Consider the following 23,967-nt stretch of genomic DNA (forward strand, 5'->3'; position numbering starts at 1 on the left):
ATATTCATTAGCAGACATACCTCATTCTCCTCTCCCCCCAGTCTCTGGAAACCACCACCTGCTTTCTGTCTCTGTGGACTTACCTATTCTGGACATTTTGTATAAATGGATTATATAATATGTAGCCTTATATGTCTGATTTCTTTCACCTGGCGTAACATTTTCAAGGTTTATCTGCGTTCTAGCGTGTATCAGTACTTCATCTCTTTTTATGGCTGAATAATATTTGATGATGTGGATATACCACTTGTTTGTCAGTTGATGGGCACTTGGGTTGTTCCACTTTTTTTTGGTTATTAGCAACAATGAAAAGCCATGATTTTAGAACTGCCTGGTATGGGGCCTCCTACCATTTCTCAGTGATTTAAGCACTTAGTAAATATTTGATGAAGAGATTTCTAAAATTCTTTGAAGTCCAATATGTCTCTCTTTTTTTCATGTTGGCATTTTCCAGAGTGTGTTCCAGGCTATACTAGTCTCACAAGCTCACAAACTGTTCCTCCAAAAACAGACACACAACTGCAAAGCAAAAAACAAAGCCAAGATGGTATCTTCAAATAAATTTGGGAGCCACTGCATAATATACACCCCATTCTTAGAAATGATTCCCAATATTCATTAACATATTAAAGGCTCTGAGAAGTTCCACTGCAATCCCTCCTAATATCCCACAGTGGAAGCTCACTTTGAGAAATGCTAAAGCAGGCAAATGCCTTTCTGTGTTCATTCATATCCTAGTTCAAGGTCCCCAGGGGTGTTGTTTTATGCAGTGTTATCCCTCCCACCTAGTGGAGCATAATGCCTGGAATTTACTAGAGAATTAAAAAAAAAAAAAAGTTACCGAATAAATTTTTTTGAAGCCATTATTTTTCAGCATTTCACTGTCTCATAGGCCTCAGTATTGGCTGCAAATTTTCCCCATTATATAGTTTTCTTTTTCTAGATAATGTTGAAAGCTGAGAAATGAAGCTGATAGCCTATCCCTTGGGCATTCTTGCTCTTGTTTACTCTTCTTTATTCCTACCTTACTTAAAAACTGGTATCCTAGGGGCGCCTGGGTGGCTCAGTCAGTTAAGCGGCTGCCGTCGGCTCACGTCATGATCCCAGGGTGTTGGGATCAAGCCCTGCATCCAGCTCCTTGCTCAGCGGGGAGCCTGTTTCTCCCTCTCCCTCTGCCTCTCCCCCTGCTTGTGCTCTCTGTCTCTCTCAAATAAATAAAATCTTAAAAAAACAACAACAACCTGGTATCCTATGTCTAATAGCCTCTTTCCCCCAACCTTATGGTGACTGACATCTTTCGATCTTTTAATTTAGCTTCGACATCATTCAAAACTAATACATACCCCCTTACTCCTCCCAATGAGAATAAGGTAGCAACGGCAAAATAGAAGAATTCACACTCTAAGAACGGAGCGTAGTAGCCAGACAACCTTTCCTGGAGCAGGAGATGCAGTTAATATTTTAAAACTTGCAAATGAGCCAAAAGAAAATGAGAGGCCTACAGGGTCACAAGAAGGATAATGAGGTCTGCTGGAAGACATGAAAAAAGAAGAAAGAATGTTTTTACCAAAAATGCCTGTAGAAAATTATACATGTGTTTAACATACCTGCTTAACAAGGTCACTGGCACAATGCGCAAGAGCTAAGCTTTTCCAGCAATTTTTGAATACCATGCAGGTTAAATAGATTGCTCCTGAATTCAATGGCATTTCCTCTAAAATATCAATGCTCAATGACCACCAGTGTGACAAAATTAAAAGAAATGTATTCTGGTTTTAAAACGTGCTTATGATTTTTTTAAAAAAATCAGCATAGGATACGCAGTGTGGTAAAAATGAACTCCTGTCTTGAATAGCTTTCCTTATACTGCTGATCTAAAATGTCTGACATTTCTTGCTGTGGAATGATCTTAATTTTCTCTGTTTTATGTTGGGGAGGAAGAATTCCTCTGCCCTTCAAAGTCCTTCTAGCTGGACTAAGAATCAAATTGACATGAGACAGATTAACAGGAGAAAATCAAATTTAATGGCATACTTAGGGGGAATACCCAACACAGACAAGGAAATTTTATTTTTTTTTAAGATTTTATTTATTTATTTGATAGAGACAGAGAGAGCACAAGCAGGGGGAGCAGCAGAGGGAGAGGGAGAAGCAGACCCCCCCCACCGGCCGAGCAGGGAGCCCGATGGGGGGCTCAATCCCAGGACCCTGGGATCATGACCTGAGCCAAAGGCAGACGCTTAATTGACTGAGCCTCTCAGGCGCCCCAGAAATTTTAAAGACAGTCAGGCAAAATGAGGTATATATGTCATCTTGAACCAAGAAAGAGGGAATAGGGGGCTGGGTCTTCAAAGGGAAAGGATGCAATCTTCAGGAAGAATGAAAAATAGTAAATGTTTGGTAAACACATGTTTGCTGGGCCATTCAGGAGCAATGGGACAAAGAGAGGACTTTGATCGAACAGGTCTTGCTAGGTTCCTCCCTGTCGGCAGCACCTAGTTCACATTATACCGTAGTTATGTATGGTGATAGCTCTCTTCCTGGAGCAGCTCCTCTTTTAGGCAGTGGAGGGGGAAGGTAAAGAGCTTTTCCTGAATCTGCTGGGGTTTGATTGCTTTTTAACTCAAAATGATCTTCATGCCAAAGTTGCCCACCGTGGATAGCCTGCCCTTAGGCCCTACCCCTACATCAAGAACAGCATGGTGTCAGATGGGCAGGTTACTTATAAACTGACTTATAAACCTTTAACTTAATTTAAAGAAACTAACTTAATTAGACATTGTCAGTTAACTTTCTTTTCACTGCAAGTAATGGTTGAGGGACTTACTGAGTGCCAGGCCCTCTGTGAGCTCCGCATTCAATGGTGAGAAAAGCTAGAAGGTCCTTGTTCTCCTGGAGCTTATCACCTAATGGAGGAGACAGAAAACTAATCAAAGAATCAAATGTAATATAAAAACACTCCCAGGGAAGCATCTGGTGTTCAAGGACATGTAAGAAGGGGATTTACACTGATCCCGAGGTGAGGAAATGTTTCCTGTGGAAGTGATAGTTGACCTGTACTCTGTAGGATGAAGATGCTAACGAGGCAGAGAGAGAAGAATATGTCCTAAGCAGGGAATAATCTTCGCAGTGTGAAGGGCACAAAGCTCACTGTGGCAGAGCCGAGAGGGCGCCGGCGAGCGTGCTCCAGAATGTGCTGGAGACCTAAGAAGACTCAGAGCTTCGAGGCCTTCCAGGCCTTTTCAAGGAGCCTCATGTTTGACTAAGAGCAGTGGGAAACCACTGAAGTGCTGGAGGTGGGGGGTTGCATTCCTAATGGTAGCCCTTGGAGTTCAGGGTCATTGCTTCATGTTGCCACATTGTGGGGACACGTAGAATCACCCCTAATTCCTTACTGACTCACTGTATTATGCAGGCTTAAAGGTAAGGCAGAGGGAATTGTGGATAATGGTAAATATTAAAAGCAGTAGGGGACCCAGACACTCACCCAGAGTCAAACCATCTCTCCTCCTGACTTAGTCCCACTGGACCACTTTTAATTTTTTGTGATAAGACATACATAAAACTTACCATTTTAACCCTTTTTGAGTGTATAGTTCAATGATATAAGTACATTCACATTGTTGTGCAACTCTCACCAGTCTCCATCTCCAAAACTTTTTCATCAGCTCACTCTAAAACTATCTATTGCACAATAACTCCACCCTTCCCCTCCCCAGCCCCCAGTAAGCACAATTCCACTTTCTGTCTCTTTGAATGTAGAGGTTACCTCATATAAGTGAAATCATACAGTCTTTGTTCTTTTGTGTCTGACTTGCTTCACTTAGCACTACGTTTTCAAGTTTTATTCCTGTTGTAGCATGTGTCAGAATTTCCTTCCTTCTTAAGGCTGAAAAATATTGCCTTTCATGTATATACTATATTTTGCTTATCCATTCATCCGTCATTTGGTTTGTTTCCACCTTTTGGCCTTGTGAGTAATGCTGCCGTGAACCTGGGTGTACAAATATCTGCTCAAGTCCTAGCTTTCATTCTTTGGATCTGTACCAAGAAGTGGAATTGATGAATTATATGGGCATTTATGTCTAATTTTTTGAGGAGCTGTCCTATTGTATTCTACAATTGCTGCACCATTTTATGGGCTACATCTGATGTAGCCCACGCATGCCTATGTCCTCTCCTTGGAGACCAAGCCTGCCAATGCATGACATGGCTGCTGGGAAGAGCGGTGGCCAGAGCACCCAGGGCTCCGTATGTGGCTATCCAAGCATGGAGCAGGAAGCTCCCATTTGCCACAGCGCCCTCCTTGAAGCCAGCATGACCCATGAGGCAGTCACAGCCCCACCTTGGTCCGTCCCTGCTGCCTTGTTGGTTACCGTGTCAGACTACCATTGCCTGTGGCCTGACACTGAAGGACTGGAGGAAATGTTACTAACCCCAAGAGAATAAGGGCGTGGGAATGGGAAAAGTGCCTGCCTTGCTTTGGCTGCTTTGCACGTGTTTGTCCAGCAGCTAGGGAAGGTCAAGGATGATGCTACAGAAAGCCAGCATCTTTGTTCTTGGGCTGATTTAAATTTAGAAAAATTGGGGCCCAAACCCTGTTATAAAGGGAAGTAAACACAAGGCACTGTGAGCTCATGGGCACTGGTATGGGAGCTCCTCCAGACCTGGGGAAGAGAGAGAGAGGCTGGGGCCAGGGCACGGGAGAGATGTCTGATTCTGCAATAGCCCCCTCCCCTCAGCCCGGCAGGGAGGGTTCAGATTCTTCCTTGGTGGGGAGAGGCAGGACGAGTGAAAATTCTATAGTAGGAGGACCAACACAAGAGAATAATTGGAGCAAATGTTGGCATAAAATTCTTCAGGACAGGTTTTGCAGTACCTGAGAATAAAAGAGGATTGGGAGGCCCTTGTGAGGTTTCTATCTATTTAATTTAAGGCCGGTGGCAAGAGTCTCTAGCGTGCTAACAACAGGGACCCGGCAGGAATGGAGGACAGCTGATGGTTCCAGCAAGAGTCTTGACATTTCAGGGCAGAGAGACAGAGTCTAATAGTTCAGTCTCCCCAGTGAGGAGAGGGGCTCATTGTGAGGAGCCACAGCAGCCCTGGGGGTAGACAGATTCTGCACCAGCCAAGAAGGATGAGGAAAGAGGTGGTTCATTCACACTGTGTAAAGATAAACCATATCAGTAAGTATATCAGTTGTTGTGTATATTAGACAGTGTTCTCCAGAGAAACAGCACCGATGGAATTTATGTATATATGGAAGGAGATTTCTTTTGAGGAATTGGCTCACACAATTATGGAGGCTGGAGCATCCAATATCTGCAGTGTGGGCCAGCAGGTTGGAGACATGGGAGAGCCAATGGTGTGGATAAAGTCCAACCAGTCTGAGGGAGAATGTCCTCCTGCGTGAGGAGGCTGGGCTTTTTGTTCAGTTCAGATCTTCAACTGATTGGATGAGGCCCACTCCGTTGTGGAGGACTTTCTGCTTTCTCAAAGTTCACCAGTTTAAACATTTACCTCATCCAAAAAAACACCTTCTAAGTTAACATGGAAAACGAACTATCACACTGTGTAATAAACCACCCCAAAATTAGTGCCTTAAAACAACAACAATGACTCTATGGGCAATCGGGTAGTTCGGCCAATCCGGGTCAGGTTCGGCAGGTCAGGGCTCAGCTCGGTCATGAGTCTGCAGTCAGCTTGTACAGGCTGGCCTCAGATGGAATGGGTCATCTCTGCACCACACAGCCTCTCATCCTCCAGCAGACCAGGCTGGGCTTCCTTACTTGCCAGCTGGGAAGGGCTCCCAGGGAGCAAAGCAGATAAGCGAGAGCCTTTGCATCCCAGGCTCCAAACAGGCTCATTCACTTCTGCAATACTCTGCTGGCCAAAGTGGGCCAGGGCGCCAGCCAACATTCAAAGGGTGGAGAAATAATGCTGCGTCTTGATGTGTGGAGCTTCAAAGTCCCATCACATAGACTATGGATACAGGGAAAGGAAACTTGCTGCCATTTTCACAGTCTACCAGAGTGGGGCTAGCACAAAATGTGAGTGGCTGGAGGGGACACCACTCTTGTTTGGGGACAGTTTTTCAGGGCCTGGTGCTGCCAGGTGTTTAAAGTGCTTCTCTGGGGGTGAATCTAGCTCTTGGGGAAGGAACATGGAATATCAGAAAGATAAAATCAGATGGATGTGGGTTTGACTCAGCATCTTCATGCGTGTTAGGAAGAAAGGCAACCCTTGTCTTCAGCTGGCGCTGTCCCACTGGAGAGCTCTCCTTCAACCAAGTTTCCTTGCACATCCACAGTCTGCACCCCTATATGCGGGAGGCCTCAGCTGTGGACATCGGCCAACGTAGTTAACCCCTGAGCCTCAATCTCCACCTCTGCTCATGGGAATCCTAATACCTCCCTCACAAAGGCTGCCTGGGGATTCAATGAATTAAGGTATATAAAGCGCCTGGCACAGGGAGTGCTTGGGGCTCGGGACATTACAGTGCCTTTCCTGAGGCAACAGTAAAGAGAACTTCAGAACACTGAGGGACCACCTGAGACTCTTTAGCCAAAACAACCATGAAAGGATGGAAAAGTGAAGAAACCTACAATGGTGGCTCGAGCCATTGAAATTGACTTGAGGCGAAGGAGCAGTTGGAGAGCCTGGTCTTTAACCTCATCCTTTGTCCTTTACCCCAAATGCACACCAATTTATCAATGTTGTTGCTGCAATAATTGAAACAGGATACCATTATCTTGAACAGACCCATCTTAAGAGTTATTTGCAGTGGGGGCGCCTGGGTGGCTCAGTCGGTTAAGCGTCTGCCTTCGGCTCAGGTCATGAACCCAGGGTCCTGGGATCGAGTCCCGCATCGGGCTCCCTGCTCGGCGGGAAGCCTGCTTCTCCCTCTCCCTCTCCCACTCCCCCTGCTTGTGTTCCCTCTCTCGCTGTGTCTCTCTCTGTCAAATAAATAAAATCTTTAAAAAAAAAAAAAAAAGAGTTATTTGCAGTGGACCGGAAAACATTTCAAATTACCGAGTGAAAGAGGGGAGAGGTGAAGAGAGAATAAGACTCGGACTTTTTACCAACAGATCCAATGTTTATGAATGAAGGAGGAGATCAGAAGGTAAACCAAATGTGACACAAGTCATACACAGACCACACTAGGAGTTAGATTTTAACCTAACCTGGGTGTTCATTTACATGTTCAGTCCACATCGCCTAGAAACAGTTACACGCTGTTATGAGTTCCTCCCAAGGAAGGAGTTCTTCATTAGTGGTTCTGATCTCCTCTCACCCGATGCTCACAACCCATTATAAACTCCATTTGTATTTCTAGCTTCAGAAATTAAATTGAAGGTATGAGCCAGAGGGTACACTAAATTAGAGATTATTGCTTGTGGCACTTTATGTGAGCCAGGTGATGCTGGGCCTCTTAATTAAGAATTTGTTTTCACGGGCGCCTGGGTGGCTCAGTTGGTTAAGCGACTGCCTTCGGCTCAGGTCATGATCCTGGAGTCCCGGGATCGAGTCCCCGCGTCGGGCTCCCTGCTCGGCAGGGAGCCTGCTTCTCCCTCTGACCCTCCCCCCTCTCATGTGCTCTCTGTCTCTCTCATTCTGTCTCAAATAAATAAATAAAATCTTTAAAAAAAAAAAAAGAATTTGTTTTCACTAACAACACAAGCAAATGAATAACATTAAGTCAACACTGAAACACTTGCATCAGGGAGGATTGTAGGAATAACTGAGATGACGCAGCTGAAGTATAGGTCTGATGTGCGAGGTTCACTTACGCATTCGAAATAGCATTTTTGGAGCAACTGAATACATTCTGTAACACGGGGCAGGGAAATATTTTGAGCAGCAAGAGATGATTGCTGGGGTGGGAAAAGAGGAAATTCTGTACTTCCACTTAAAATTAGAAGAAAAGCAAGATCAGTAAGGAATATAGAGTTTCCAATACAAAATTCTCTGAATGCTGGCTTTGAAAGAGAATTTTCTGGATATACTGGTTCAGTAATCAGTGCTTTTCAAGCTGTCACTTCACCTACCATTTATTGAATACTGACTGTGTGCCAGATACATACACACAGTATTTCATTCTAAATACCTATGAGATGAATAGTTTTACTATTTACTGGTGAGGAAACACTGAGAGAAATTATCTTGCTCAAGGTCAAGAAATTATCTTGCTTAAATTATGGCAGAGTTGGGGTTTCAAACCAAGTATAATCTGCTTCCAGAGCATATGTTGTTAACTACGAGGCAATACTGTCTGCCTCTCTTTTTGCTCCCAAGAGAACGGATTATTCAGGCTTTTGATGACACAAACTAAAAATAACAGAAGAGAGTTTGGGGAACCAAAGCATGAGATTAATTTTACCAAAATATTGTAAGTGGAGTTTAGACAAGAGATTTGGGTGTATTTTTCTCTAAAGTCTGTCTTCAAAATAGAACTCTGTGTGTGTGTGTGTGTGTTTGTGGCCCTTCATAAAAATCTCATATATCATGGATATGCCATGGGAAGTCTTTAATTTCTCAGGATGATATAACATTTCTCTGCATTCACCATAAAGAATCCACTCATATTCAGGAAGACACTTCTGTTGTATTTGAAACACTTTATTTCTTATGCCAAGTTATTGTTTTCATATTATTCTCTATGCCTTATTTCATTAAAATTGACTCCACTGAAATTGAAGCATTTTTGAGGGATGTAGATTTATTGAATATTTTGTAGAAAGATGGAGAGGGGGGTTTTATTACAGAATCCCATGGTATTTCATTTTAAAAAAATCCTCACAGGACATATCTTGTCTTCTAAATCTTTCTTCTTTGCTACCAATCATATGGTCTCCTCTTCCCATTCCCAATTCTCCACCTCTCTAGTTTGCAGATCATCCTTGGGGACCCAAAGTCATATTTTCTTTTTAATGCAAATCAACTTAATTTTCCCCGTAGCCCTAGCTCCAAACATGAAAGTCCCCACTCTAACTGAGGATGAAGATATTGTTTGTCCTCAGCAAACAGAAGACCCTCCTGTTACCACGGTCATTCTCTTTAGAAGGGTAGTAAAAAAGACAAAAAAAATTTTTTTTATCATTATAATAGAGAAAATAGTCTTATTTAAAGCCCAAACTAGCTACGCTGCTTCTGCCTCCTAAAGGTGGATGTCATAATTCATACCAGGAAAGTAAATCTCTCTCCTCTTACTTTCCATTTCAGAAACCAATGGGAAAAGAAAGAAGGAAAGACTGAAACGTCAGAGTTCTCTGCAATTCTGCTGTGCCCTAGCATATATTCAGCGTGGACATACATTCACGGTAACAGGAGCCTAAGCAAATTATTACCTTTCTGTGTGGAGATAAATTTCCAGAATGCACATTGACATCACTCTTCCTTTTTCTTAAAATCCCCTAAGTCATAATAAGCTTAGGGGACAGTTTTTTCCCTGCTATTTTTGACAAATCCTCAGAGGCTACAATGATATTTTTGATGCCCTTCATAATATCAAAGGACTTCTACCAATTCCTAATTTTTTCCTGATCTTTACCATCTTGATAACTGGCCTCTCAAGTTGTAGCAAACCCTTCACCCACTGGGCTACTCTTCCTAGGTATTTTTCCTGGGTACACTTCCAGGACTACCCCTCACATGTTTTCTTTAGCTATCATGGGTTATAATTTCACAATATGAGAAAGACAAAGTCCAAGGCATGCTAACACTAATCCTACTGTACTGGCTGAGTCAACTATGAAAATATCCTAAAGCATGCTTGCCAGTGAACTTATCCCTCTATGTACTTGAGGGTACCATTGAATCTTCCGTTCAGGGACGTGTCCTATAGGAGAAAAATCTACTTCACAGCAGCAGAGAAAAATCCATGCCAGCTACTTAAAATAGTCAGCATAATTTTTCATTCTTAAACATAAACAATAACTAATGATCACCAGATATCTGAGAAAACTAGTACTGTAAAAGAGAAAAGTAAAGGGAAATAAGGAGAAAAACTGACTCCAGAGGAAACAGAAATAATTCAGATAACTGAATAATAATAGTAATAATAACAGCAATAATAATAGCAAATGTTTAGCATGTGGAACATGACCAATAATAACAATAATAATACATGGCATTCCTGAACACTAACTCTGAGCCAGGTCCTGTTTTAAACACTGTGCATATATTTACTTATTTAATCCAAACAAAAAACCCATAATGGTCCCCATTTTACAGGTGAAGAAACTGAGGCCCAGAGAGGCTGAGTAAAAATATCCAAGGTCAAACAGTTCATAAGCAGCAGACCTCATCCAGGTCTATTTAATTCCTAAGCCCATGTTCTTCGTCCCTATGCTCTATTGCATTGAGAACCTTCATTTTTGAGTTTTGGATGCTTCAAAGTCCTCACTAACATCTATCTCAAGGGATCCATCAAGTTATCAAGTTTTTACATACTAAAACCACTTAAGTTCCAACCTGACTTGACTAAGTCTGGGAAAGGGTGAGAGCTTGAATTAGATTGCCATCTACGTATGTATTGGAGATAAGACTACTGAATTAAAGCCTACGACTTCAAGAATACCTATGAGCTGGGCGCCTGGGTGGCTCAGTTGGTTAAGCGACTGCCTTCAGCTCAGGTCATGATCCTGGAGTCCCGGGATCGAGTCCCGCATCGGGCTCCCTGCTGAGCAGGGAGTCTGCTTCTCCCTCTGACCTTCCTCCTTCTCATGCTCTCTGTCTCTCATTCTCTCTCAAATAAATAAATAAAATCTTTAAAAAAAAAAAGAATACCTATGAGCATCATTCACAGCATGTCAACACTAAAACTTGCTGCATCCAGATCCTCAGGACTGGAAATAATCTGAATCATCTGGAGATACGTCTGACACTACTTCCTCCAGAGGCCGGGGACGTGGCTCGTAGTGTAATCTAACACACTGGAACTTGTTACAGGGGTTTATGCAACTAATTTGCATGGCAAAATGATCCAGATAAACTGGTTGTATAGACAGGCCATGGTTGGTTAAGTGAGGTTGAATTTTGATTACTCAACTGAAATAGTTTAGTAGGATTTTGCAAATCTGACATAATTATTTTGAAATGTTTTGCCATAACAATTTGGTAAGGTTTGCTTTGTATTAATGAAGTAAAACACTAAGACAATTATCCAGTTATGTCGACTCTTTGCTTTTGCCTGATACCCAGTGGTGAGGAGAATTGTGATATGTAGGAACACGAAGACTAACCTCATGCATAATGATTTAAAATTGCAATATGTGAGCATAAGGACAGAAATAAGTGGCGTGTAAGAGACCTCATCTCATTGAAAATGAACGCTGGCACTATGGAAGGCCTAATAAGTAAGATGATGTGTGACATAAAGTGAAGCAAAGGCTTAATGAACCTCATTCTCTGATTTGAAGGTAACATGTCTAAGCCTATTATAAAAAACAAAGTCACCCCAGATTCTCTAGGTGTCAGGGAAGCAGTGAGTAGATTTATAAGAAAAGAAAATACACACACACAACACACTCTCTAATACACATATTATCTTTTCCTATATATATTTAATATATAAATGCAACATATGTATATACTGCATTTGCTTGCTTAAGAAAAGACCTAGAATCTCTCTCATTTTAGGATACTGAAACTGTGCTTAGGAAAATAAAATACTATGAAAAAATATTATAATTTTTTAATGTAGAATATTTCTTATATCAGTGGAAGAATATCCACTGAGAAAAAAGACTTAATTTCCTTTTATAAATAGCTGTGGATTAGAGCACAACAATAGTTCTAACTCTGCTATTGCTGTGCATTTAAAGCCAAGATGATGACTGTATTGAAAAAGAGGGAAGAGAAAATCAATAGATTATTGCTTCAATGGAGCTCACAACAGTGCTGATTAGAGAACACAAATGGATTGCATAATAGTAAAATAACTATAAACTGGGGATGGATTTAAGCCTATGTTAAGACCATTCTTAACTGCATTGTATCTTTAGAAAACATGCATTGAAATTACAACAGCAAATTAAATCTATTCGACCGCAAAATTTAATACATAAGAAATAGCATTTATTAATGATCTGGAAGAGGGAGTAAATAGCATGTTAATGAAATTTTCAGATGATACTAAATTGGAAGGTGTTACAAACAACAATGTGGACAGGAGTTTAATACAAATGGACCTTAAAAAGTTAGGGAAAACCAATGGTGGCAAAAAAAAAAAAAAAGGCATATAGAACTTATAAAAATGTTCACTGAAAAAATTTCAACTTGAGAAACAATAATATAAAGAAGTGTGGATGGAAAAGTGACTTTGAAATTTGATCAGGATTTCCAGTATAATAAACTGATTAATCCACTCTTGAGAGATCCTAGGCCAGCTACTGGGAAGGAGCCATTCCTTCCCTTGTCTATCCCCTCTATAGGCAGACCAGAAGAACTATATTGCTTACTTGTAGACTTTCTGGAAGCAAGCAAAATGAAGAAAACAGACCAGGTAAATAGTTTTAAAAAATTGCTTGTTGAAGAGAAAAGAATGACTACTGAATAGGGAAGACACATGATTACATATTGGTATCATCATCTAATAATGTTTACAATGAAAAATCTACAGATACCTGAAAATTTGATGTAAAAGACGGTTGATGTCACTTGATTGTTTATGAGCATTTATTCATTGGAACTAATAATTACCTTATGAAATATAGTTCTTGCTTTTTCCAGATACCAACAGATAGAAGAGTTTTCCTTCTTAATCACATGTGCCCCAATCTAATAAATTGGTGAGATTCTGAATACCATATGGGATAATATCATTGGTCTTCTTAGAATGTCTGGAAGTTTAGGTCTGAATTTGCTTCATCCAGAAGAACAGCAAGATGGGTTAACCGGAAGCTCTGGAGATGCTAAGAAACTAAGTAATGTATCTCCAATGTCCTACCAGCTCACCTGGGGATGAAAGCCCGGGTCTATTTATTGTCTCTGTTAAAGCAGAACCTTCAATTTCAGAAACATGACTATCTTCATTACATTTTCTATTTCCCTTCAGATTTCATGATCCCTTTGAGTAGAACCTGCTACTGCCACACGTGTGATGAGGGACGATAGAGTCTTCTTGGTGGCCAGGTGTGATGCTGAGGGTGAGAACTGACGGAGGAAAATCCAGGGAAGGGGATGGAGGTGTCGGGAGGAAGGCAGCGTCAGGCCAGTGAAGACTGGGGATAATGTTGGTGAGGAAAATCTGGATTAGATCGTGTGCCCTAAGGATCTTGGACTGTATTTAGCAGGCAGCAAAGTGTCAGTAAAAGTGTTTGAGTAAAGGTTTTTGAGTTTGGATACAATTCTTCTATGTACTGTGTTAGATATTCCTTCCAAATATATGTTATTCCCTAATCAGGTAGGCATGCCACCTAGGTCTTCACCCAAATTGCAGAAACATTGAACAGGGCAGGATAGAGAACAGAGCTCAGCAATGTACCATTAGAAACCCTTTGTAAGGGAACAATGCGCCCTGAGTGACATCAGCACTTTTGGGGTGTACCTTTCAAACTAACAGCAATTTGCTGTATTGTATTGTCATTCATTAAAATCCCCTTCTGATTTATAAAGTCTTCATGAGGAACTTTGTCATGTTTCACTGAGGAAGTCCTCATTGTCCTCCATGATTCCAGCAGAGAAAACCAGGTTTGTCTGGTACGTCTTGATTTCAATGACTCCATGCTGGTTCCTGGTGTTCACATTCAAAGCAATTACCAGCTTTCCATTTAATCATGGCATTTAATAATAACTCTAGGATCTTGCCAGAAAAGTCATACCAACTGTTATATATTTGGGGAAGAAGCATATGAGTTCCTTGCAATAAAGTAGGACTAAGAGCAAACGGGAGAGATGGTAAGGCTCAATGCTGAAAGGGTATGACAAACTCAGTTATGATTCGGTCACATGTTAAATCTAGGATATTCAAGAAGAATAGCACGGCAAACAATAGCAAAAATAAGCAGCGCATAGGACTCAAGACTCAAAGGTAAGTAGGCCTTTATCATCCCACATGACCATGAGGCAGTAGGGGCCCAACTGAGTGATAGCTGCTTGGGGATAGGGCTGCCACCACAACCCAGGTTATCGGAAAACTGTGTTTTGTGCCCTGCTGTAATCCCACATTCTTGCCTTCGTAAGAGCACACCACAGTGTAATCACTTGTGTCTTTTCTGGCTTTTCCGTTGCACTCAGCAAACTCTGTGAGAACAGAGACCACGTCTTGGTCACTGTTACCACTTTAGGCTCAGCACAGTGCCTGCCATTCAGTAAATGCTTGTTGAACAAATTTTGCCAAAGTCCTCAATTTCTCATCTTGCCCTACTTGCCCTACTCAGGCCTTGAAACACCTAAGCAAATTTGGTACCTGAAATATTCTTGTGAATTCTTCGGTCCCTAAGCTAGATGTGAAAGCTAAGTTCCAACAATGACCTGGGCTTCACTCCTGATTTTAAGGTCATGGTTACTTATCTTAAAGGATGTGTGACTGTGTGCCTTCATTTCCCAGGGATCCAGCACGGTGCAGGAGGGCGAACACCAGCCTTTGTGTAAAAGCTGGTAATTCTTAGCTATGATCTAGACACGGACCACTCACAGTCTGCAATGGAGGACTGAGATGGCTGGATAAAATGCTCCTGGGTCACCATGTGGCTCAGAACTCTCATCACTACAAAGGGTGGGAAGGATAATCAGAATACTTTCTTCCTTGTAAATTGCCTTTCCTTCTATCCTTAATAGAATTTATGTCTGCACTTCTTTGATCTACCGTAGCTGGTAGCAGTTTCAGAATTTCTATTCAAGAGGAGCTTAAGGACAACAGTCTGAATGGGGGACCAGAAGACTTTTTTCTTTAAGCTCTATTTGCATAGCAAATACACTGTTTTTACTGACATTGCATATTTATTTTGGAGGGTGTTCTTGGATATAAGAGGGTGCTAAGGACTCCCAATCCACCCCACTGCTGAGAGTACATCTATTTTTAGTGCGGAGACATTTCAAGTAAAGGAATAGGAAGGCTTGATAAGAGAGGTTTGACTAGGTCTCTTTTGCTATTGCTATTCACATTTGTAAACCTACGCAGGTGAGAATTACCCAGTATGCTCTCAAAAAAAAGATGTGGGGGTGCCTGGGTGGCTCAGTCATTAAGCGTCTGCCTTCGGCTCAGGTCATGATCCCAGGGTCCTGGGATGGAGCCCCGTATCAGGCTCTCTGCTTAGTGGGAAGCCTGCTTCTCCTTCTCTACTCCCCCTGCTTGTGTTCCCTCTCTCCTGTCTCTCTCTCTGTCAAATATATAAATAAAATTAAAAAAAAAAAAAGATGTGAAAGTTTGAAAAAGTAGAGTCAGCCACGGGAATAAGCACTACACTGTATTTATTAGGTCTGGGACTCAAAGAGATCAGTATAGTCATAAGGAAATGGGCAACTTGACGAAAGAAGAGTCAGGCTTGAGGCATCCAGTTTATCACACAATTACGCATTTATTTCAGCCATGGGCAGATACAACAGAATATAAGATATGACCTCAAGGAACTTGCAACCTGGTTGGGAAGATAAGAGAATGCCTGCCAGTTTATCATTTAAGCATACTTGTGAAACTACTCTTTAGTGTTTACTGTTCCTGCTGGTTATTCTCTTTGCCTAATTATGTAGGGAAAATAGAACGAAGGGAAAATAGATGGGAAGGAAGGGGGATGTGGTGAAAATATTAAGAGTCTTAAGTCATGTGCTTCAAATTTAAAGTAATGCATTCACAGTTTTAAAGCTGGAACCTGTGTCTGACATCTCCCTGGGCCCTCTTATTTTGCAGAGGAGAAAACCAGGCCTGTCTAGCAAAGTACCCCAGTTGATACGTGGCAGGACTAAAACCAGGAACCAGGTTCTCTGATTCCCGGTCTAGGGTCTTTGCCATCACAATGTAGTGCCTGGTGAGGTAGGATGACTGGAGTCACATCATACGGGGGTCTATCCTGAAGATAGATGTTTAGATGATTTTCAGAATTATTTGATTACCTACATCAGGAATTTGGTTAGCATGACAGTTTTCATCAATCCTAATTTCTCAGTTACAGAAATAGAATCCATCAGTGCTGAAATTCCTAATTCTCACCAAAGGGGTAATTCAATAATTTGAATAACAGGGGCACCTGGGTGGCTCAGCCGTAAGCCTCTGCCTTTGGCTCAGGTCATGATCCCAGGGTGCTGGGATCAAGTCCCGCATCGCATCGGGCTCCCTGCTCGGCGGGAGGCCTGCTTCTCCCTCTCCCACTTCCCCTACTTGTGTTCCTGCTCTTGCTGTCTCTGTCAAATAAAGAATCTTTTAAAAAAAATAATAATTTCAATAACAGACCAGAACGTGGTGTGTTTTTAGCTTATATTCACCCATCCCTCCGCTTTGTTATTTTCAACTGACGATTTGCAATTCTCTTTCTCTCATGACCTCTTTTCTGAGTCTCCGTTTCATATTTCAACTGCTGCATCTCTACCTGTTTTGCCTCCCATGACCTCGAACTCTACAGGAAGCCAGCTTCTCCCCGACAGATCCCTGTTCCTGTCAACGGCACCATCTTTCTTCTAGTCATCCGGGTCTGAAACCTTGGCATCATCTCTCTTTTCTTCTTCTCTTCCACACCCCCAATTTCTGTGGCCTCTTCCTGAGAGGCCATTCCTCCTTTTCGAGGTCCATTTCCTACCTCCTGCTCAGGTCCTCACACTCCCATTACCAGGAAGTGACGGTATTAACCTCTCTTGCTGCCTCGCAGTCTTGCCCTAGCAACGCATCCCACAACCGCGCGCGGACTGCTCTCTCTCTAAATCACCAAACACAAACACCTATCTTAATTCTTTGATTCTAACTTCCCCCAGTTCCCCGGTGCCCATAGATGATAAAATCTGAACTCAAGCCCCTGGATAATGCTCCCAGTGCCTCTGCGACCTCGTCTCTCCTTTCCTCCCCAATCAACAGTTACCTGTCTTCCCAGTACTTACTGCCACGTCTTGCTCACACCTGGAATGAATTCTAGCGTCCGCATCTGAACTCAGTTTTGGTAAAGTCACCAAGCAGGGCAGCCCACCATGACCCCTCCTCAAAATTCCGTAGGTATTTACTGATGGTCCCACCCAGGCAGCCTTCAGCCCTCTCTCCTAGAAATATCTTTCCAGGTCTGTGCCCTTCCCAACCGGAAGAGGCACGAAGCAGCCTCCCATCTCTCTGTATTCCCAGCGCCTCTGACAAGGTAAATGTTGGTTGATGAGGACTGAGTTGACCCGACAGGTGGTGGGAACTTGGGAAAATGAGGTGAAGCTACCGCGAGGCCCCGGGGCACGCCTCCCCGTCCTGGCGCCCCGCACTGCAGGGCAGGTGCTCCTCGCACTGAGTTCCTCCATCCCTCCACCCGGGTGGCTGCCGGGGCGCAGGGGCGCAGGGGTGCACGGAGCCCTCGGGGGGCGCAGGCCCGGGAGGCCGGCCCGCGCGTCTGAGCCGCGGCGCGGGCAGAGGGGCCCGGCCGTTCCGCGCTCGGAGGTAGGTGGTGCTGTTGCCGTAACTGTCTTCCTCATTGGCGCGGGGCGGAGAGGCGGAATGTTCAACTCCTGACTCGGGCGGAAGCGTGGGAGCCGCGCGGGCCGCCGTCCTCTCGACCCCCCCCCCCCCCCACGTCGCCGGCCCTGCCCTCGCCGCGCGCGGGGCCTCGGCGCCCCCCGGCTGCTGCTCGCGCCCGGCCCGGGAGCCAGGTAAGGGGCCGGCCGGAGGCCGCGGAGGGCGAGGGTGGGTCGGAGGCCCGCCGCGCTCGCGAGGCTCGGGGCCGAGGCCCTGGCGGCCTGCGGGGCTCCGCGGCGCACCCTCCCCGACCCGGGGCCCGCGGAGGCGGCTGCGGCCGGAGCGAGCGTTCCCGGCGCCCGCGGAGTTTCGCGCGGCGGCCCAAAGGGCCCGGCGAAGTTCGGGCCGGTCCCACGCAGAAGTTGGCGTCCGGAAGGGCGGGCGCAGCCTGTCGGGCTTTCCCGGCCCTGCGCGCGGGGCGGGTGCGGGGGCCGCCGCTTCCCCTCGCCGAACGCCGGGACACCGCCGGCCGAGCCCGCCAACCCCGGGGCCTGAGCGTCGGAGCGCCGGCCTCGCCGCGGGCGACCCGGCCCCTCTGCGAGGCGAAACGCGAGTCTTCCAAATGAGGGCAGGGCGCGCGGGCCACTTCCCAGCAGAGGGCTGTGCGTGCGAGGAGAGACCACTCACTTCTGCTTTCCGCCCGGCCGGGGTGGCTTCTCCCACCGCGAGCCGCCCTCCCCGGCCCTCCCCGGGGCAGCGTGCAGCTCGCGCTGCCCGCACCCTCCAGCGGCCCCTCTGCCTCCCACGTGGGGCGAGGGTGCTGCTCGGCGACCCCGTGGCGTCTCTCGGTCCCCGGGCTCCGAGACTTGCCCCAGGCCGGAAGGGCCAAGCTGAGGCCGCCGCCGCCGCGCTTCGCTTGGTCCTGACAGCTTGCAGACCAACTTTACTACGGACCCGACGAGATGGCTCCGGATTGCCTAAAAAACGGGGCAGGTCATTGTTAGATGGCTGAAAATGTGTGTTTCTGATGCGCCTCGAGATGTTCGCGAAGCACTGTTTATGGAGGACTTAATTAGTATTTCTGTTAGTTTCTTTAATAACGAAAGCAGCATCATTTAGTGGCCCGATCCAATGATATTACAATAAGCAGCTCTCTATTAATAATGGTGTTTTAGAATCCACTTACAGAATTAATGCGAGGATATCTGAGTTAAGATGGTTGCTAAAGTATGCTCCTGTTTTATCCCTGAGGCTGTTTTAGGAGAGCCTTCTTGCTTTCCTGACCTCAGTTGAAGTGAACGGTCGGGATTCAGTGGATCCGAACCAACAAACACATAGAAAGACAAAAATAAACAAGCGCTTCAAGGCAGTTAATGGCTTCTTTGTGGTAGGCCTGTCTCCACAGCGAAATTTCATGTCGTTTTTTGATTTTCAAAAAAATACATGACGGATGCATTTTAATTATGGTTTTGGTCATTTGTAGAGCCTTTGTTTAAAGTTCCTGCTACAATAGTGAGAGATTAGGGAGATTGCAAATGAACATGAATTTGGTTTGTTTGGAAAGAGTGAATTAAGATAAAGGAAAATGGTCCCATAAAGCAATGTGTACTGTTTATTTTAGTCTTTCACAACATAATTCCTATTATAACTTTTCTGGGAGTTTTTTTTTTTTTTAACCTGGAAAATATTGTTTGATTCAGAAGTTATAGTGATAATAATTCCAGAGTAAATGACCACAAGGCAGTGGCAAGGACCCTTTTTTTTGGTCTAGGAAAGCAAATAGATGACTGATCTCTTCTTACTCTTTTAGGGAACACATAAGACACATTAAAAAGAGAGAGAGAAATACCCAAATATTAAGCAGGAGGATTTGGATCTAAAAATGGATGGTCAAAGATCTTGGGAACTAAGGGACCTTCTTGCCAAATAAGGAAACTTGGCAAGCTGCACTGTGTATTTTAAGTTAGCACAAGAGTGAGTGTTATTGGCAATATATTGGCCAAGTGCCTATCTGGAATGAGCGGTGGAACTGACTTTGACAGGGCTACAAAACTATAAACAGGAGTTATGAGGGGTGTGGAGGGAATAATCTAGTCAGAGAAAACACGGGGAAATTACAGTGATGTTTCGTGAAAAGAGGTCAGACATACAGTGAAGCTATTAGTGTGGCGTAAAAGAGAAAAATGGACAGTTTTTAGAAATTGTTAGATTCAGAGAAAAGAGAGGAGAGAATCAATGATTCTTTTCTTTTTAAACCCAGAAAAAGGTGTTTGTGGTGCTATAGTACTTCTTGGAATAAGAGAGCCTTGAATCTGTATCCAGAGATATTGAAAATAAAAATCTATTTGGATCATTTGTTTTCCATTTTATTCTACCCAGGACAGATTGACAGGGAGGGTGTCTTGTCTATCTAAATGTAATAGGAATAGCTAAGGCACCTTTTGGTCTTACTGCAGTGAAGATTTAGGCTACTTCTTTTGTGGCTATTAACCTTGCCCCACTACACACAAATAAGCAAGAGTTCCAGCTGTGACTAGAAAACTGTACCTGTTAAGGAAAGAGAGCTATAAATGCTAGAGTTTGGATTGGTTTGCCTGATACATGGGTGCTTTTGTGCCAGACCCTCCTACGGACAGCTGAAGCATCGATTATGCCCTAATAGCAGTTAAATAATCCCAACACAGGAGAAGATTCTGTGAGAACAAAGCAGCTGCGCATTGACACCCTAACCCTGCATCACAATTGCTAATAGGAAATTAAAGCCTTAAATTGAACTTTAGGTGGGTAATAAGCAATCTAGTGATTACTGTCACGAGGAAAGGGTTTGCTTAAAGAAAAAAAAGGCAGATTTGAAGGAGGAGACAGAATGATACAGTGGGAAAAAGACATGATATGGTGAAAAAAAATGATACGACTCTGAAGTCAGAGCTGAGTCTGAATCCTGGTCATGTCACTTTTAAGTTAGGTGGTTGGCTTGGGCAATTTTCACTCCCTTCATCATCCGTTTTCTCTCATGTGTAAATTGGGGACAATAATATCTGCTTGCTGCATAAGCATATGGGACAGCCTGTGGAAATGCTTGAACCAGTACCCGAAACTTCAGCCACCATACCTGAGTGGTAGAGAACATTTGTTTTTCCACATTCCCCAGTCAGACACAGAGCAAGCTGCTTGTTTCACTCTACTCAGGTAAGGCTCGCCCTCGGTAGCTGGCCCCGATCCCAAAAGCATACTTCTGGTGAGCATGCAGGGCTGGGAGGGTTTCCTAGCCACTCTCCTGCCTTAAGTATAAGGATTTGTAGAGCAGCTGTGTGTACCTCTGTGTTTATATACAACTTTATGATATTTTGGGGAAAGAATCTGAAGATTATTGCATTTAAATATCTATGTGAGGAATTTGAAGAACTCGGGAGTGATATGAATAAGGGAATGTTATGACCTAGAAGACCAAAACCAAAGTTACTTGGAACCATTCTTATAGCTGGCTTCGAGCACAGCTTATCTTCAGGGGCTGACATCCTTCTTTCTGGAGTCTGTATAGGAAAACCAAAAAGAGAAGGTAAGACTATCTAAAGGTCATGGAATGAATCTTTGCTTATGAAACTTTCCTACCAAAGTACCCTGTTGTGGAGAAGAATGTATTTCTTCAGGGATCTGTAAATATAGCCACAAATACCACCCCCCATGTAAACAAGCACTTTCTTTAAAATCTTGTACTTCATCTTAAAGATTCATGTGAATGTTGCATTCTCTTCTGTTGAAGAGACCGGTACAGACAGTTTTATTGAACAAACCAGTACAGACACTCGTGGCGTGTTTATTCCCCCAGATGTTAAGGTAAAATCGACTTGTAGGACGGGGGTTTATTACACCTTCTGCACAGTGCTGGGTACTGCACATGTGGAGGACGAGGAGCCTGGTTCTGACAAATGGATTTGCACCATTAGGCTTTGCAGCCTAGCCCACTACAGGGGGTAACGCAGTTCCATTCTGCAGAGAAAAGAATAGCAGTAGATCATCATCCAGAGAGTTTTTGTTTTCGGTGGTTATCCTGTGGCTTTCAGTGTGAACAAAGTTCTTTGCTTTGGGAACGGAGGAGAGGGAGGGGGGAGGGAAAAGGATAGTTGTAGGATAGAAATCCGGAATATGACTCTTACCTTCCCAGCCAGTTTGGGAGGAGAAATTGAGGAGTATGGCCCAGTCATCCATCGTCTTCATCGCTGACGGTGATCGCTGCTACTCCGCCTTGCCAGGGACTCTTAGGTTCATGACTGTATCCCTGGGAAGGGAGACCATCCTTTCTAGTAAGTTGATGTCCTAGAATACTCATAGGGTCGCTGCCTGGCTGTTGCAAGAATCGCCTATTCCGCATGCCCACCTCCCGTTGAACACTCTCCTCGATAGGCAGCTCACTACTAGACAGAGAGGCATATTTTCTTCTTCGGCAACTCTAATAACCAGGAGTTCTCTCTGTAATTTTTAGGTTGGCGATGTATAATATGGGGTCTTCCATGGCCTTCTCTGGTTTTAACAATCCCCATTTGCTTTCATCTTATGTCGAGGTTACCAGGTTTTAACTGTCCTATTTACCCTTCTCTGGGAACATTCGTTCTAGGTAATTAGTCCAAGACTGTACCTATTTGTTAGCAGCCAGGACGGGTCAGATAGTTTCTGTTTGACAGAAAATGGTTCAAGGGTAGAAACAAAAGCCAAGTAGTAGAAGCATTAGGGATGGGTAGGCCTGCTGACTGAAGTAAGCCTTGTTTACTCTTGTTTTCTCCCCCACCCCCACTGCCACCCCCAATCTGTGAATTCTTCTGCCAGCCAGCCCGTGGAAATGTGCCCTCTCAATGCTCCTTTACTCGTAGACTCTGGCCCAGCTCTCTTCCCAGGCCTCCAGTCCTTGGACACAGTGCCTCTGCAGGGACCCCATGTCACCGATCATACCTGCATCATGTCGCCTAGTTGGGCTTCTGTTAGAGCACACACACATTTCCACACAGTGTGGCGTAAGTGCCCCTGCTTCCTGCATTCCTCTTTCTCCAGTGTTTTGCCTCCAGTAATGACATTTCTGGCAAAGAAGTGTGTCATGGAAGTCTGTTTTCATTAATTGAAATATTAAAATACAAATAAGAATGTTTCTTTTAACTGGCTCATTTTTATTTTAACCTTTGCTCTAATTAGAGGGATTTGTTACTTGTATGGTGAAGCATAGACGCAAAAAAATGAAACAGTAGCTGTTCTTTTAGAGTCTCACAGTCTACTTCTCTCTGATATCCATGACTAAAGATCCTGTTCACTGAGCCCAACCTGTTCTGCACAAGATCTGCTGCTTTCCAGTGGCAGCCTTGGAGGAAAGAAGGAATATCTATGATAGACACAATACTGATTGGTCCTATTTGCATACTTAGTCTTACAGATCTTTTTTGAGTGGTTTAAAAACAAAAACAGTGGAACAGCCCTGTCCAAGAACAGAATCTTAGAATCTTTGCCCTTGCTGTTATGAACAAAGACACCAAACTCAAGCTCTCCCCATGTTTTGAAGATTAGACTGGTAGGAAAAAAATCATTGTAGAAACATAATCCAAGTGGTATTGTTTTAAGACACATGATGATAAAGCACATTTTTTTAATTAAAAAAAAATTTTTTTTAAAGATTTTTTGTTTTTTTTATTTGACAGAGAGCACAGCAGGGAGAGTGGCAGGCAGAGGGAGAGGGAGAAGCAGGCTCCCCAAGGAGCAGGGACCCCAATGTGGGGCTCAATCCCAGGACCCTGGGATCATGACCTGAGCTGAAGGCAGATGCTTAACTGTCTGAGCCACCCAGGCGCCCCTGTTTTATTCACTAATCTCTGTTAAGGAGGCTGAAACAATACTAGCATAAATAAATATTAGAGCAGCAAGGTTGGCGGAAGAAGTTGTTGAGGGCTGTTTTCTAAAAGGTTTTTTTTTGGTCCTATTAAGGTCATTCTAAAATAAATTAGTTTTTTGGGGCCCCTGGGTGGCTCAGTCAGTTAAGCGTCTGCCTTTGGCTCAGGTTATGATCCCAGGGTCCTGGGATCGAGTCCCGCATCGGGCTCCCTGCTCAGCGGGAAGCCTGCTTCTCCCTCTTCCACTCCCCTACTTGTGTTCCCTCTCTCGCTGTCTCTCTCTCTCTGTCAAATAAATAAATAAAATCTTTAAAAAAAATTAGTTTTTTTTCTATAGTAAATCAAAAATAAACTTGTAACTTTTGTGAAAAAGGGAAAAAGGAAAATGTAAATTAGGGATAGAAGAAGAGGAAGAATCTGCATTCAGAAATTATAGGCCCATATAAATCTAAAAAATAGAAAAATCCAGAAAAAGTCCAAAGACCTATTTTCTAGTAAAGTTAGTTCTTTTATAAGGTG

At 43.8% G+C, this 23,967-nt stretch overlaps 1 protein-coding gene across 2 annotated transcripts in view; it reads left to right on the plus strand.

Annotated features, from left to right (window-relative positions):
* Positions 1 to 17,637: 17,637 nt before the first annotated feature.
* Positions 17,638 to 23,967, plus strand: part of MAP3K20 (mitogen-activated protein kinase kinase kinase 20) — a 189,565-nt gene continuing 183,235 nt past the window's right edge. Inside the window, exon 1 of one of the 2 annotated variants that reach the window (XM_044913679.1) lies at positions 17,638 to 17,772. The gene's annotated coding sequence lies outside the window, so the exon portion shown is untranslated. The remainder of the gene's footprint in view (positions 17,773 to 23,967) is intronic. The other variant, XM_021703307.2, reaches the window with a different exon arrangement.

The sequence above is a fragment of the Neomonachus schauinslandi genome, chromosome 3 (assembly GCF_002201575.2).
Source record: "Neomonachus schauinslandi chromosome 3, ASM220157v2, whole genome shotgun sequence".
Taxonomy (NCBI): Eukaryota; Metazoa; Chordata; class Mammalia; order Carnivora; family Phocidae; genus Neomonachus; species Neomonachus schauinslandi.